Below are 14,688 nucleotides of genomic sequence, written 5' to 3'. Positions count from 1 at the left end.
CTTCTTTCTTTGGCAAGACCATTCAGCTACAGCGCAAATTGAGAGATGCCAGTTCCTGTAAGTAGTTATTTCAAGATTTTTTTTAAAGCTAAAAAATAAAGATTATAGAAAGCCAAAAGTTAAAGTCGACTGTAAGCCACAGGAGTACATGTTATACCAAGCTATGAAGACAAAAAATTGTGATGAAGAAATGGGGGAGAACATGCATCTCTAATTTTTTTCCATACTCTTCTCTGATGACTGCTTCAGTATTACGCTGCTTTTCTTCCTTTCACCGGTAGCTGCGCTCAATGCTAGGTTTAACTATTCTCAAAGACCTCCTCAAGTCATCAACCCAAAAGTTCCAAAATCCCCCCACTAAGAATCCCCAACTAGTAGCCAAAACTCCCATCCAAATTTTCTTTCATCATCAAACAAGTAAACCAAGGCAGAATTAACAGGCCACCCCTTGAGCAAACACTTGATTTTCTATTGAGAAAGCTCCTTCAGAACAGTTCAGTAGTAAGAATACAAACCGAGGAATTAGTTTCGAGATTATGTCACTATTGAAGATTGTAACTGCCACCCCTCGAGGAATTACTCCTCCTCTGACAGTAAATGAGCTTTAACAAAAGAAAAGCTACTTCCCTTTGAGTTTACAGTAAGCATACAAACCGAGGCATTGTCCAATGATGTTTAACATACCAAATGGAAGCCCACCAAACAATAGCAAGCCAAGTCCAACAGTAAACAGATCCTTCAGATTATCACACATTGTCTGTGTAAGCTCAGAATTGAGAATCGTTTTAAAAAATATATTGTAATTCAAGAAAAAAGCCATTATATGGGAAAGAAGCATCACAGCCTGAACACCGGGAGAATATAAATGGGGAGAGTTCATTGTCATCTCCAAGTCATCCCAGGTAAATGTCCAAAACAGTAAAATAGGTCCACATATCAATCCATTGCACCACATTAGCCCAAAGCTGTTAGAGACCACTCGATTTCCCAATACAGCTTATAGTTGCAAGATATATTGCAGTAGTGATGTTGGATATAAATATAACTTCATAGCCATACGAGTCATATGACAATAAATGCTCCAAATATGATCCTACACTGATGAGCCTGTAGACACCCCATTTTGACCGGACCTCTTTCCCAGAATCGAATAAAATCCCAATCCCGGAATTCCCGAAACCAAATCCAAACACGAGAAAAGTCCAAAATTTTATCCAATTAATCTTGTCCTTCAGTGAATATAAAGCTCCCGAAAAATTGTTACTGCTCTAAGGAATACTCTACAAATTTTCAGAAAAATCGAACAAAATTTGGAGGAAAGACAAGACAAGTTTGTCCCATTATCAACTGCGCTAAGCAGAAGAGGGGTCAATTATTGAAGCGAGGATGTGCCACTACCAATACCCGTGTGCAAGCAAATAAAGTAGACAAAAAGCAAGTGGGGTGTGCAAATATCAAGGCAAGGGTGTGCCGAATTAGGGTTGAAAGGAGGGCTTCTTCATTTTTTTTTTTCTCTCTAGAAAGGGGCAGCCGCAAGAAAGAACAGGGGAGAGGGAGAGCACAGTGGCAGAGAGAGAGAGAGAGATAGAGAGGGAGAAAAAAAAAAGGGAGAAAAAGGGAGTAACAGAGAAAGGAAGGGAAGAATTTGGTTTTCACTTTTTGGCCTCCCCATCTCCTCCGATCATTGTCACCGGCCGGAATCCGGCAAGCCCATCCCATTCCACGGCCACCAACTACCTCCACCAACACCACCTTCTCCGGTCAGCCCACCTCGATTCCGGCCCTATCTCACCGGAATCTAATACTCCATTGCCACACCACCACCATCATTTTCTATGAGCCACCAACAAGACCCCATCTCCATCCCAATCAAACCCATCTCATTTTTCTAGTAACCCACATCCCTAATCTATCCTCAACAGATCCCATTTTCTATCTTCCTTATTGCTTCATTAAACCCAAAATTCACTCCCAACCTCCATTGATTCAGGTGACTTTGCCGGAATCCGATCGAACCTTCGGTCACTCGACCATCTTCTCCGCCTTATCTTCATTAACACCGGATCTCTTTTCCACCATCACCATTCCCACCCCAAACCACTTCGAAAACCCATGTCCAAACCCACCTTCAAACCCACACCATTTTCACATCTCCACCGGTGGATCTGTCCACCCCCTTTATTCCCATCACAAAACCCATTTTGATTTTGATTTTACACCGACCACCTTCTCCGACCAAATCTCCACCTCCGGCCAACATCACCACCCAACCTCCACTTCCTCTGCCAGGTGATTCCACAAACCCATTCCCATCTAGTCCGGTGGCCCTTCCTAAATCCGGCATCCCCGCCTAAAATCCGGAACCTGTACTTACCTCTACAGCTCACAACAAACATTCGAAAGCAAAACCATCCCAATAAACCCCATTGCATCTTCTCTGGTCCCAATCTCCATACCTCTGCCAACCATTTGCCTCTCGTTTCTCAAATCTGACCCCAGCCGGTGAAGGTCTCGCCGGAATTTGTCTTCCCCAAGGTAAAAGGGAGTTGGCGGATTTCGAACTATTGAAGAGAAGGAGAAAAGGGAAAAGCACAAAGAGACCTCCCCCCCTCTGATCTATATATTCAGGTAATCTTCCTTTTATTTCATTTAGTCCTTCATTTCTAAGGAGTTCTGTCTGTTTTGTTTGAATGGCTCCTAATACTTGCATGATGGTCATTCTTTCATTAATCTTAGCTTAGTGGTAATATCATGAGTTCCATCCTCGATTGGATTGTATTATTGTTTTGATGGTCATACTTCCAGTGATTGGGTTGCATAGCTGATATATTTGTCATTTTTTTCACTGGTTCTAGCTTGTTGAAGATTTTACAGATATTTCATTAAGGGTTGAGTTATGTGATGGTTGTTCTTTCATTAATTTTGGGTTTATTGTTGATTCTATAAGTAGTACTCATCATTGATTAAGCTATATTGTGAGCATAATGGTCATTTTGTCATTGGTCTTAGCCTATTATATATTTCGTGTGCGCTAGTATCAATTGAGTAGTAACAACATTGATCTGATAGTTATACATTTGTCCTTTTCAGAAGTGCCATTTTTACTATTTTCAGTAGGCAAATAAGCTTAGTGAGATGCTAATTTTCATAATGAATCAATGCAAATATTGAACTTAACGATCTAATGATGGTGAGGCAATAAATTGATAGAGGAGTTATTGTACAGGTTGATGTTTTAAGAATAATTGCCTTTGTTGATTCGCTAACCCAATATTTTTGCTTGATTATTGTTGATGGATTGATGAATTATGGTTGGCATATTGTACAAGGGAAGGTCTTCCAATATATGGTGTTCAATTGTCCCATCAATGAGCTCCAAATATGAAGTTATCGTTGATAACTACCGCTCGTTATTTGTATGGCTTGAGCAGTACGCACCTCATCCATTAGTTGTTGATATTGCTGCACTCTCGCTGTCCTGTCTCTGCCTCTCTTTACTGGGTTCCAAGTCAAGACCTAGGTTACATCTTTCATTCTAAGGATTTTCTCTCATTTTGAGAATCTTCATTAGAATTTGGGTTATCATTTGTGTCCGACGTTCACACCCCCTCTCCGATCCAGGCGATGACGGAATGTTTCTTGTGCCACCCCTTTGCCCTTCATATCCCTTTTCCTATCTTATCATCTCTTACAGGGCTTAAGGGGTTCCCTTTTCTTCGAGATCATTACTTCTCATAGGGTTCAGGGGTTCTACCTTATCTTCCTTCGGGTTCATTCTGCTCACGTTCCTAGGGGTCCTATTCAAGCTTCGGGATTCCTTCGATTATAGGGACATTTTCTTGGGTCTCTTCTCCATTCAGAGTCATTCTCCTTACATTCATTGTGATCCTTTTTGAGTTTCGGGATTCCCTCGATCACATGAACACTTTGTCGGGTTTAGGCGATGACGGACGGCAACCTCTTGAGCCAAAACCCCCTTTCAATCAAAAGGGATAAAAATACATAAAAAATGCAAAGCAACAAAAATTCAAAAATAACTCAAAGCGTATTTCGAAAAGCTGTTTCGAACTACTTTGGCTTGATCCCTTTCCACAGGGTACGTAGGCAGCTTGGGATCTTCATCCCAAGTTCAGTCAAACTTTTCAATAAAATCATTTAAATCCTTCAAAAAATCATTTAAACATCCAAAAAATCTTTCAAACCTTTCAAAACAAAAATCAAAATGGGCAAGGATAGGGGTGGCAACGGGGCGGGTCGGGGCCGGATGTTGGGGTCCCCTTCCCCTTCCCCTCTGCGGGGAATTTTCCCCCTCCCCTTCCCCTTCCCCTTCCCCTTTGCGGGGATGGTGGGGAATCCCCCTCCCCTCCCCGCGGGGAATATCTAATCCCCTTCCCCTCCCCGCATCCTTCGGGGACAAAATCCCCGCCCCGCCCCCTCTTTGGAACCCAACCAAACCAGCAAACAGAGCTTCTTTCTTCTACGTCCATTACAGACAATATTGTGATGAATGCTATGATTCTATTCATGTGATCAACAAACAGATAGACAAAATAAGAAATGCATGGATGAGACAACAAACATAAATAACAACAGGACCTCATCTTTCAGCAATTTTCTGCATAAATTATGGAATGATAAATAGGAAATGAGCACCAGGATTACCTTCATTATCAGGCAGCCAATGTGCAAAAAGTATCTATTTCAGTAGTCACAATGAACTTTAAAAGTCCATAAGTGGGCGCTCACACACGCAAAATAATGTTCATTAGTTCATTCTGTATAGCATGTTAACCCCCAGATGAGCATGAGAAATGAGAATGGAGAAGAGAACAAAATCAACAAATGACTTATTTCTTTAACTGCAATTCAGTCTAGTGCTGACATGAAACAAATTTCTAGTAGCTAAATTTTTCTTGTTGAAAATTAAAACCTGCAATCCAACCCTAAAATTCTGTTGGCACTACGATTTTTTGATAATTGCATACACTCAGCGTCTCAGGCTCTCAGCTTGTCTTTATTATTTCAACATCTGTGAAAAGGTTATTATAGTTCCCAAAATGCTCTCAGAAGCTAATTAAAAAGAAAAGACAAGCTAAGTTTATGTTTGGGGGAATCTTGTAGCCGATCCACAGAGCTTCTAGTAGTTTTCCTTAAAAAAAACACTTAAAAATTTACAAAAAATGGCATTGATTAGCGGGGCGTAGCGGGGCGGGGCGGGGCGGGGCGGGGCGGGGCGGGGACAACTCCATCCCCTTCCCCTTCCCCTCCCCGCACCGGGGAATTTTTATATTCCCCTTCCCCTTCCCCTTCCCCTTCCCCTTTCAAATCGGGGAATCCCCTCCCCAAACGGGGCGGGGCGGGGCGGATCCCCGCTTTTTCGGGTGAAATTGCCAGCCCTAGGCAAGGATGGTGATTGCCAGGTCACTCAGAGCCTTCTTTTCATTCCATTTTCGATTTTGATCGTGGTTTTCTGGTTTTTATCGGTTTTCCGATGTTTTATCGGGTTTTGAGAGGGTGACAACGTAGCGTGGCCCCTTCACAGGGATTATCCTCGCTGAGCCCAACGGTAGGTCATGACAATCATGAGACTTGTCCGATCTTTAGCGGATCAGGATCACTGAGCTCGATTCCTTTAGAATCGCTCCCTGAGTCTATCGTATGTCTCCTTTTCTTTTCCCTGGCATTTTGGGTTTACGCATACCGTCGATTTTCTGATTCCTTTCTTTCCTTGCATCTTTTAGCTTATCGAGTGTTTGTCTTTGGTTCCTTGTGTGTTTACTTTCAGTTTGCTTATTCCTTGTGTGTTTAGCTCCACATGCTTATTTACATGCTTAGTTGTAACGTTTATCTGCTTACTTATCATGATCATATGCTTAGCTGTGTAGATATTTACTGCTTTCCTGCTCATCATATCTGCTATATTACTTGCTTAGCTGTAGTTGTGCATGCGGATGTTACTGCTTTCTTAGATGTGATGGGTTAGGAGTAGATGCGGCGAGTTAGGATTTGGATGTTTATTTTCTTTTGCCCATTCCCGGGTCGTGCATGCTTAGATAGACGTTTTCTCGGGGATACTCGTTCCCATTTCATCTGATTTTCGCCCAAAACTCTTCAAACTTAATAATAAATGGCATAAGAGACCAGGTGCTCGCACTTGGGCGAATTGGGGGTGCTCTTCGGATCTTCCTCATTCGTCACCTGGAACGGACTTTTGTATCTCTGGTTATTCGCTGCGACAGAGTATTGTATGGGATCTAGGGCCCATTTCCTTGGATGACGACTCTTCTTTGTTATAGGTACGTCTCGGTTCCGGGGTAGTCCCTGAATCTAGAAGTATCTCATTTATATCGCCACCCATGCTGTGAGTGGCATCATTCCGAGAGTTCCTTGGTAGAGCTCTCCTTCACATTGTGGAGATCTTATAGGATTGACGTGGGATCTCGTATCCCTCGCTCACCGTCCTCGGGATCGGGGTCCACAGGCTGGCGACTCTGCTGGGGAGTTCTTGGAACATTGCCTAACTCTGTAAAAATGCCATTTTTATTAATTTTGAAGAAATTTTGGGGTAAAATCATTATAAATGGGAACCTTTTTCGCTAGAAGCCAGGGGCACCAAATAGGTGCGTAAATTAAAACAAGGGATTCACACACTGCACAACATGCATTACCATATTCTTTATTTCTTTCATTGTTTTTTATTGTTGGCTCCACGGGATAGATTTGGCGCGTACCAGATGGGATGTCATTACCTTATGGGCCGTTGAATCTATTTCCAAGCTATGCGCCAGTGCTGCAGCCGTAAACACTCGGTGTACTTGTGTTTACAGCAGCCGATGAGCAATGAAGCATACTATGTATAACACTAGGTGTACTTGTGTTATACATCTAAAGTATGGATCATATGCATAGTGCCCGATAGATTGAGTCTGGAGCCTTACTTTGTTTTATATATTATGTATATACTTACTGACTTAGTGAAACTCAACTAGGAAGTGCCCGTGTTTATATATATATATTGCATTCATATGGGGATGAACATGTGTTGCTTACACATGTGGAGCCTAGAGTTAGGAGCCTTGACCCATTTATAGACTAGGGTAGTTCACCTCGTGTGGCTACAAATACGGTCCTAGTACACTCATCAGTCTGTCATGAGTTAAGACTTCCTTGACTCTGCTAGATTAGACTAGGGTTGGTGCCCCTGGTTAGGATGCATATATATATATATGTATATGTATATATTTATTTACTAGATTAGGGTCTGCTTCTTAGTTAGGTTTTCTTTCATAATCTAATCCATTCTCCCTATCTATCCATCTTTTGGATTATGATCTGTTCATTGGTTTCACCTCATTATCTTTTTAAGCCTTGATCTATCTTCCATGAGCCGGACCCTTTGATTGATCCTGATCAGATCGCGTTTCGCTTGTCGATTATGAGTCTGCTTTGCCATTATTACTACTAGAGTGTGTTTTTGCTGAGAGCCCTACTTTATCTTGACCATGACGGCGTATTCTTCATGTTTAGCTGCTGAGTCCCTTCTAGTACAGCCGTCATCCTGCCAGATTTTTCCTAAAACCCTTAGAGTGATCATTATTCTTCTAGCTTTGTTGACGACCCATGTGCTTACCGTACCATATCTCCTAGTACGGTCGTCATGCTGCCGGATTTTCTCTAAATACCTTGAGTGTGGTAATTATCCTTTGAGGCTTGTTGACAAACCATGTGCTTACCGTACCACATCTCCTCGTATAGATGTCATGCTGCCGAATTTTCTCCAAATACATTGAGTGGTTATTATCCTTTTAGGCTTGTTGACAAACCATGTGCTTACCTTACCACATCTCTTTGTACAGTCGTTATGCTGTCGGATTTTACCCAGAATATATTCAGTGTGATTGCTATTTAGGATTATTGATAAACCATGAGCTTACCTTACCGTGATCCTTTTATGGGGCCGTCATGTTGCCGGATTTTATTTAAAACCTTCTGAGTGTGGCCCTATTCTTTAGTGTTAGTGATAAACCATGAGTTTACATTGGCACGATCCTTTTGAAGGGTTGTCATGCTGCCGGATTTTTATTTGAAACACCCTAAGTGTGATGGTTATTCGTTTTGATTTGATGGGTCATCATGGCCCTTCTTACAATTGTTGTACTGCTGGTTTTTACCTAAGGGAGAGATGTGTTTGTATTATCTCTTGTTTCAATTTGTGCATAACATTCTTTCTGATTATCTTAATTTAAATTAGTGTTTTACTTCCATTTCAGGAGTTTGAGTTAAGCAAAAGCCATTGCTCCGAAAAAAGTTACCATTTCACAACCTACTTGGTCCCAACAATCTTCTACGTCGAGACTAAGTCGTAGATCTTCTTCACTTATCTCCCCCGCTTTATTTCCACTTGTCTCCCCTAGTCTTAACCAAATGGCCGAGTCAAACGAGATGTTGGCTGAAATGAGAGACATGATGAGGAACCTTACAAGAGAGGTATCTTCCCTAAAGGAAGAAGTTACTCAGTTGAAAAGTGAGAAAGCCGCTACCTCGAAAGCACCTGTCGTCCAAAATCCTACTAATGTGATTCCAGGCTTTAATCTGTCTGTCATCTCCCCTGAAGATGATTTCTATGACGAGCAATATGTAGAGGAGAACTGTCTTCCGCAATCAGCTAAGCCAGGCAAGGAGAAGGAATTGGTTGATAAAGTTGAAAAATTGACCCAACAAGTTGAAAGCATGCAAGTTAAGGGCCCAAATAAGATCAATATGTCTGAGTTTTCCCTTTTCCCTGGTGTCACCCTTCCTCCAAAATTCAGAATGCCAGATTTTGATAAATATGATGGGACGGGGTGCCCATGGAGTCATATGAGGTCGTTCATTTCAAATCTAGAAGGGTATGGGCTGTCTCCAGAGCAGACCGCTAAGGTATTTCCGATGTCTCTGACAGGAGTAGCTAAGAAGTGGTTCCTTCATCTGAAACCCGAAGACCTCAGAACTTTAGACGAAATTGCTAACAAGTTTGTTGAGCAATTTTCGATGGAAGAAGGAATAGAAGTTACGAAGAGGGATCTGAAAGCAATAAAGCAAGGACCTCAGGAAACGTTTACCTCTTTTGTAAGAAGATGGAGGAGAAAAGCGGCCCAGATGACTAATCGCACTTCTGAAGAAGATCAGATCAAAATTGTGGTCAAGAATTTGTCTCCGCAGTATTACCACTTCATGGCGACGCAGTATTATTCTGATTTCAATCACTTGATCAAGACAGGAACCATAACTGAAGATGCGTTGTTGAAGGGTTCTCTGGCGAAGCCATCTTTTGATCCGAGGAATGGAAAGAAACCAATGGTAGTTTCAAAGCCCAAAGTTAACAATGTGATTGTTGCACGCCCTGTAAGAAGAGTTGTGGCAGAGACAGAGCAGCCAACGAAGAAAGCGCCAAGGCATTTTGATCCGCTACCTTACCCCTTATCTGTCGCTCTCAAGAAGTTACTAAGAGACAAAAAGATCACTCTCTTAGAATCGAGACCTCCACCACCTGTTCTCCCCAGATATTGGCGTGAAGATCAGTTTTGTGCATATCATCAAGGAGCAGGGCACCTAACAGATAACTGCATGGCCTTGAGGCATAAAATCCAGGATATGATAGAAGCGAAAAAAATTGCTGTATCTATGCCAAACATTACCCGGAATCCATTACCAACTCATGCTGCACGACCTCCACCTACAATTGGGGCGGTTTTTACTGAAGAGCCTATTCTTGATCCTGCTTCCTTGATCTGTGCTATCGCTTCCGATTCACCGACTGTCTTGGCATTTGGCGAGGAAGTTGAAGGAGTAGAGGAAGAGAAACCTTATGTGCTGGGCGGAGATGAAGATGACTACGCCCAGTCTTCTGTTGGTCCCTATGTTCTTCAATGTGATGAAGAGGAAGTCCCAGATGTCGCTCCGTATGTTCTAAGCTTTGATGATGATGACTTTGATTTCTTGAACGATCAATGTGACGAAGTCCGCCATGTTACTCGTGGTGGGCGAATCTTCAAACCTGTTGAGTTGAGAGCTGAGAACCCAGCTGAAGTTGTAAGGGCCGCAGAAGCGCAGAAACAGAACAAGCCGAGTTGCGAAGAAGAGGATGAGAATCTTTTACGTAAACTTAAAAAGACCCGGGCTAATATTTCAATTTGGGGTTTGCTTATGGCTTCCCCAAAGCACCGTCGAGTTGTACTAAGAGAGTTGAATGCTGCACAGGTATCTGTAGATATTACATCTGATGAGCTGGTTGGTTTAGTAGCGATGGCTAGGGTGTCCAAGACTCTTTCTTTCACTGATGAAGATCTGACATCTGAGGGTTGCAATCATACGCGTCCACTGAAAATCACTGTTATCTGTAACGGGAAGAAGGTCCCAGATGTATTAGTTGACAACGGGTCCGCATTGAACGTATGTCCGTTAGCCACTGCTACTGTCTTGGGATTTGGGCCGAATGACTTCATCCCTTCTGAACAAGGAATTTTGGCGTATGACAGTACCAGATGCGATGTTATTGGAACACTAGCAACCGAAATTCTGATAGGAGGAGAAATCTTTGAAATAGAGTTTCAAGTGCTCGAAATCAAAGCGTCTTTCCTTCTCTTGCTTGGCCGACCTTGGCTCCATAAAGTTGGAGTTATCCCTTCTTCACTGCACCAGAAACTTAAGTTCATCAGAAACAACAGGGTGATAACAGTCAAGGGTGATCCTGATTTAGAGGTAGGCCAAATTTCGCAAGAGGGTACCTCAGGAAAGAAAGTTGATGTTAGTCTGACCGGGTTCTCTGTAGAAGTCACAGCCATATCATTTGAAAAAGTAAAGAATGAAGAGATTTTGTTCCTCACCAGCACTAATCCCCAGGTTGTAAAAATGATGCGTAGACAGGGGTACATTCCCGGTGCAGGTCTGGGTCGCAATCATCAGGGGATAGTCGAATGGCCTGCAATGAGAAAGAATGAAGGGTTGTTTGGACTCGGATATGAACCTTCTCGTGATGAGATTAGAGAAATGAGAAATTACATGCGGAAATGGTCCGAGCTCTGTCGTCAGGGTCTGGAGCTGCCGATGAAACCATTTAGTCTGATCAGAAATGGTAAGTACCGCAGAGAGGGAGATGACTTTGCATTCTGTGGGTGCGAAGAGCCGTGGGTTGATGAGTTAACAGGGCAAGAGCTGCCAGGGTTTGAGATATTCTTCGATATGGAGCTGCCAGATGAGTACCCGAGCTTACAGATTCACGAGATTGAACCAGAAGTTGATTGGGCTGATATACTTGAGCCGTGTCTTCTGAATTCCCTGTTCCAGGTTCTGTTATCGATCGTAGCCATGATCGGAAGAGATGCGCTGATTCTTGATCCTGAAAGCCTTATCACCCCAGCCGAGGGACCCCTCACGAACTGGAGTTCCCAGGTCATACCCCAAGTCGTCATCCAGTACAGTCCTGTTTCTATCACCCCAGCCGAGGGACCCCTCACGAACTGGAGTTCCCAGGTCATACCCCAAGTCGTCATCCAGTACAATCCTGTTTCTATCAAAGAGTCTGTTGTCTCTAGCTATACGTCCATTTCCGAGTCAAAAATAGAGTTTGCTATATCTGATGTTTCTTTTGATGTAGGTACAGTTGTGATCGAGCCCGTTGATGAGGAGTCTTTTCATGCCGTTGTTCAGTCCGATGCAGAGTCCGTTGCATCTTCCGTTGAGTCTACCGAGTCTGTCAAGTCTGTTCATACGATAGTCCAGTCTGATGATGAGTCTGTAAAGATTTCTAAAGATTTCAATACTGAGCCCATTGAGGGCGCGTCAACAGCTGTAACTTCGATTTCTTTGAATGAAATAAAAGACTCTTCTTTTTATTCGCCTGTCTCTACTTCAATTTCTGCTTTTTTATTTGATCAAATTAATAATAATAATAATCAAGACTCCCTCTCTGATGAGGATGCCGACGAAACTCCCCCTGAAATCAAACACATGATTAGGCAGGAGGAGCAGCGTCGAGCAAAACCATTCGAAGAAGAAATCGAGACCATCAATATTGGTGATGAAACCCTAATTCGGGAAATTCGAATTGGCAAAACATTAACTCCTGAAGAGCGTGCAGAATTAATTGCCCTACTAGAGGAATTCAAAGAAGTTTTTGCTTGGTCCTATGATGACATGCTGGGATTAAGTGAAGACATTGTTCAACATAGACTTCCCCTAATCCCAGGTGTTAGGCCGAAAAAGCAAAAACTCCGAAAAATGAAACCAGAGTGGGAATTGCTAGTCAGAGATGAAGTTCAGAAACAATTGGATGTCGGCTTCATACAAGTTGTTGAATACCCTGAATGGCTAGCCAACATAGTACCGGTGCCCAAAAAGGACGGAAAAGTCAGAATGTGTGTGGATTTCAGAGATCTGAACAGAGCAAGTCCGAAAGATGATTTCCCTTTGCCACACATTGACATCTTGGTGGACAACACGGCAGGCCATGCTCTCCTTTCATTTATGAATGGATTCTCAGGATACAACCAGATCAAGATGGCTCATGAAGACATGATCAAGACGGCCTTCATCACTCAATGGGGGACATATTGTTACAAAGTTATGCCATTTGGACTCAAAAATGCTGGAGCAACATATCAGAGAGCTGCTACTACTTTATTGCATGACATGATACACAAAGAGGTCGAAGTATATGTTAATGACATGATCGTTAAAGCGAAGACCAGAGAAGAGCATGCCGGGGCATTGAGAAAGTTCTTCAAGCGGATTCAAAAGTTCAAGCTTCGTCTCAACCCGAATAAGTGTGTATTTGGGGTTACATCAGGAAAACTGCTGGGATTCTTGGTCAGCCAGAGAGGGATTGAAGTAGATCCACAGAAAATCAAAGCTATCCAAGAAATGGCGCCTCCAAAGACCGAGAAACAGATCCGTGGGTTCTTAGGCAAGGTTCAATATTTGAGAAGGTTCATTGCACAATTGACAACGACTTGTGAACCGATTTTCAAGCTCTTAAAGAAGAATGCTTCAAAGAAATGGAACGAAGAGTGTCAAGAAGCTTTCGAGAAAATCAAGCAGTGTTTGGCTTTACCACCAGTTTTGTCACCAATCATACCAGGACAACCGATGTTCCTGTACTTGTCCGTTACTGACACAGCGATGGGGTGTATGTTAGCGCAACAAGACCCGGGGCTGAAGCGAGAAAGAGCCATTTACTATATCAGCAAGAAAATGTTGGAGTACGAGCAGAAGTACACCATCCTCGAAAAGACCTGTCTAGCACTGGTTTGGGCTACTCAAAAGCTTAGACATTATCTATTATCAAATAGGGTCCTTCTCCTCTCACGGATGGATCCATTGAAATATTTGTTCGAGATGCCAGCCCTCACCAGAAGAACTGCCAGGTGGTTGTTGTTATTGTCTGAGTTCGATATCACTTATATCACTCAGAAGTCAATTAAGGGGCGCGTGATAGCTAAACAGTCAGCTGATTCATCAGCAGAAAATAATGAATTGTTGAAAGCAGAGTTTCCGGATGAAGAGATAATGGCTGTGGAAGATGAAGTTTCAGACACAAAGTGGTTGATGTACTTTGATGGAGCAGTCAACAATCGAGGCCAAGGTGTAGGGGCAGTGTTGGTGTCACCAAGAAAAGAGTATATCCCTATATCCATCAAACTTCAATTCAAGTGCACAAACAATATGGCAGAATATGAGGCGTGTATCGCAGGTTTGGAAGCAGCCATAGCCTTGTGCATTCAGGATCTAGACATATTCGGAGATTCAATTCCGATCATCTGTCAAATCAACGGAAACTGGAAAACAAGAGACGATAAGTTGATCTCGTATAATACGTACCTAGAGTCTCTGGTCAGAAAATTTAAAAATATCACATTCACTCATTTGTCCAGAACGAAGAATCATTTTGCGGATGCATTAGCTACTCTGGCTTCGATGCTTGATATTTCTGCGACTATGGAGGTTCAACCATTAGCAGTAAGGCTACAATGGGCCCCGGCGCATGTTAACGCCATTGAAATAGCAGCAAGGTGTCCAGATGGCAAGCCTTGGTACACAGATATCAAAGACTTCATCTCGGGCAAAGGGCATCCGCCGGAAGCTTCAGGAAAAGAGCGAAGGTCTCTTCAGAAATTGGCCTCGAATTTTGTCATCTGTGGTGAAGAGTTATACAGAAGGTCGTTTGATGGAATCCAACTTTTGTGTATAGATGAGGATCAAGTAGCTGAACTCATAGAGCAAACACACGAAGGAGTCTGTGGACCGCATATGAACGGAAAGATACTGTCAAGGAAGATTCTCAGACTTGGGTATTATTGGCCGACAATGGAAGCAGATTGCTACGCCTATGTGAAGAAATGTCACAAGTGTCAGGTCTATGCCAATCTCATCCATGTACCACCTTCTCAGTTGCATTCTCTCACTTCACCTTGGCCGTTCTCAGTATGGGGAATAGATATCATCGGGAAGATAAGTCTGAAGTCTTCAAGTGGACATGAGTATATCTTGGTTGCCATTGATTACTTCACAAAGTGGATAGAAGCTGCTTCGTATGCGTCATTGACCTCGGCTTCTGTTGCAAAGTTCATCAAAGCAAATATTATTTGCAGATATGGAGTACCACATGAACTAATTTCAGACAATGGGTCCCATTTTAAGAAGGACGTGGCG

This window comes from Tasmannia lanceolata, unplaced genomic scaffold (assembly GCF_043159265.1).
Source record: "Tasmannia lanceolata isolate RefF3 unplaced genomic scaffold, GAP_Taslan_0.1 ptg000037l, whole genome shotgun sequence".
NCBI classification, from domain to species: Eukaryota; Viridiplantae; Streptophyta; class Magnoliopsida; order Canellales; family Winteraceae; genus Tasmannia; species Tasmannia lanceolata.
The sequence above is the reverse complement of the archived record's forward strand: the minus strand, read 5'-3'. Positions refer to the sequence as shown.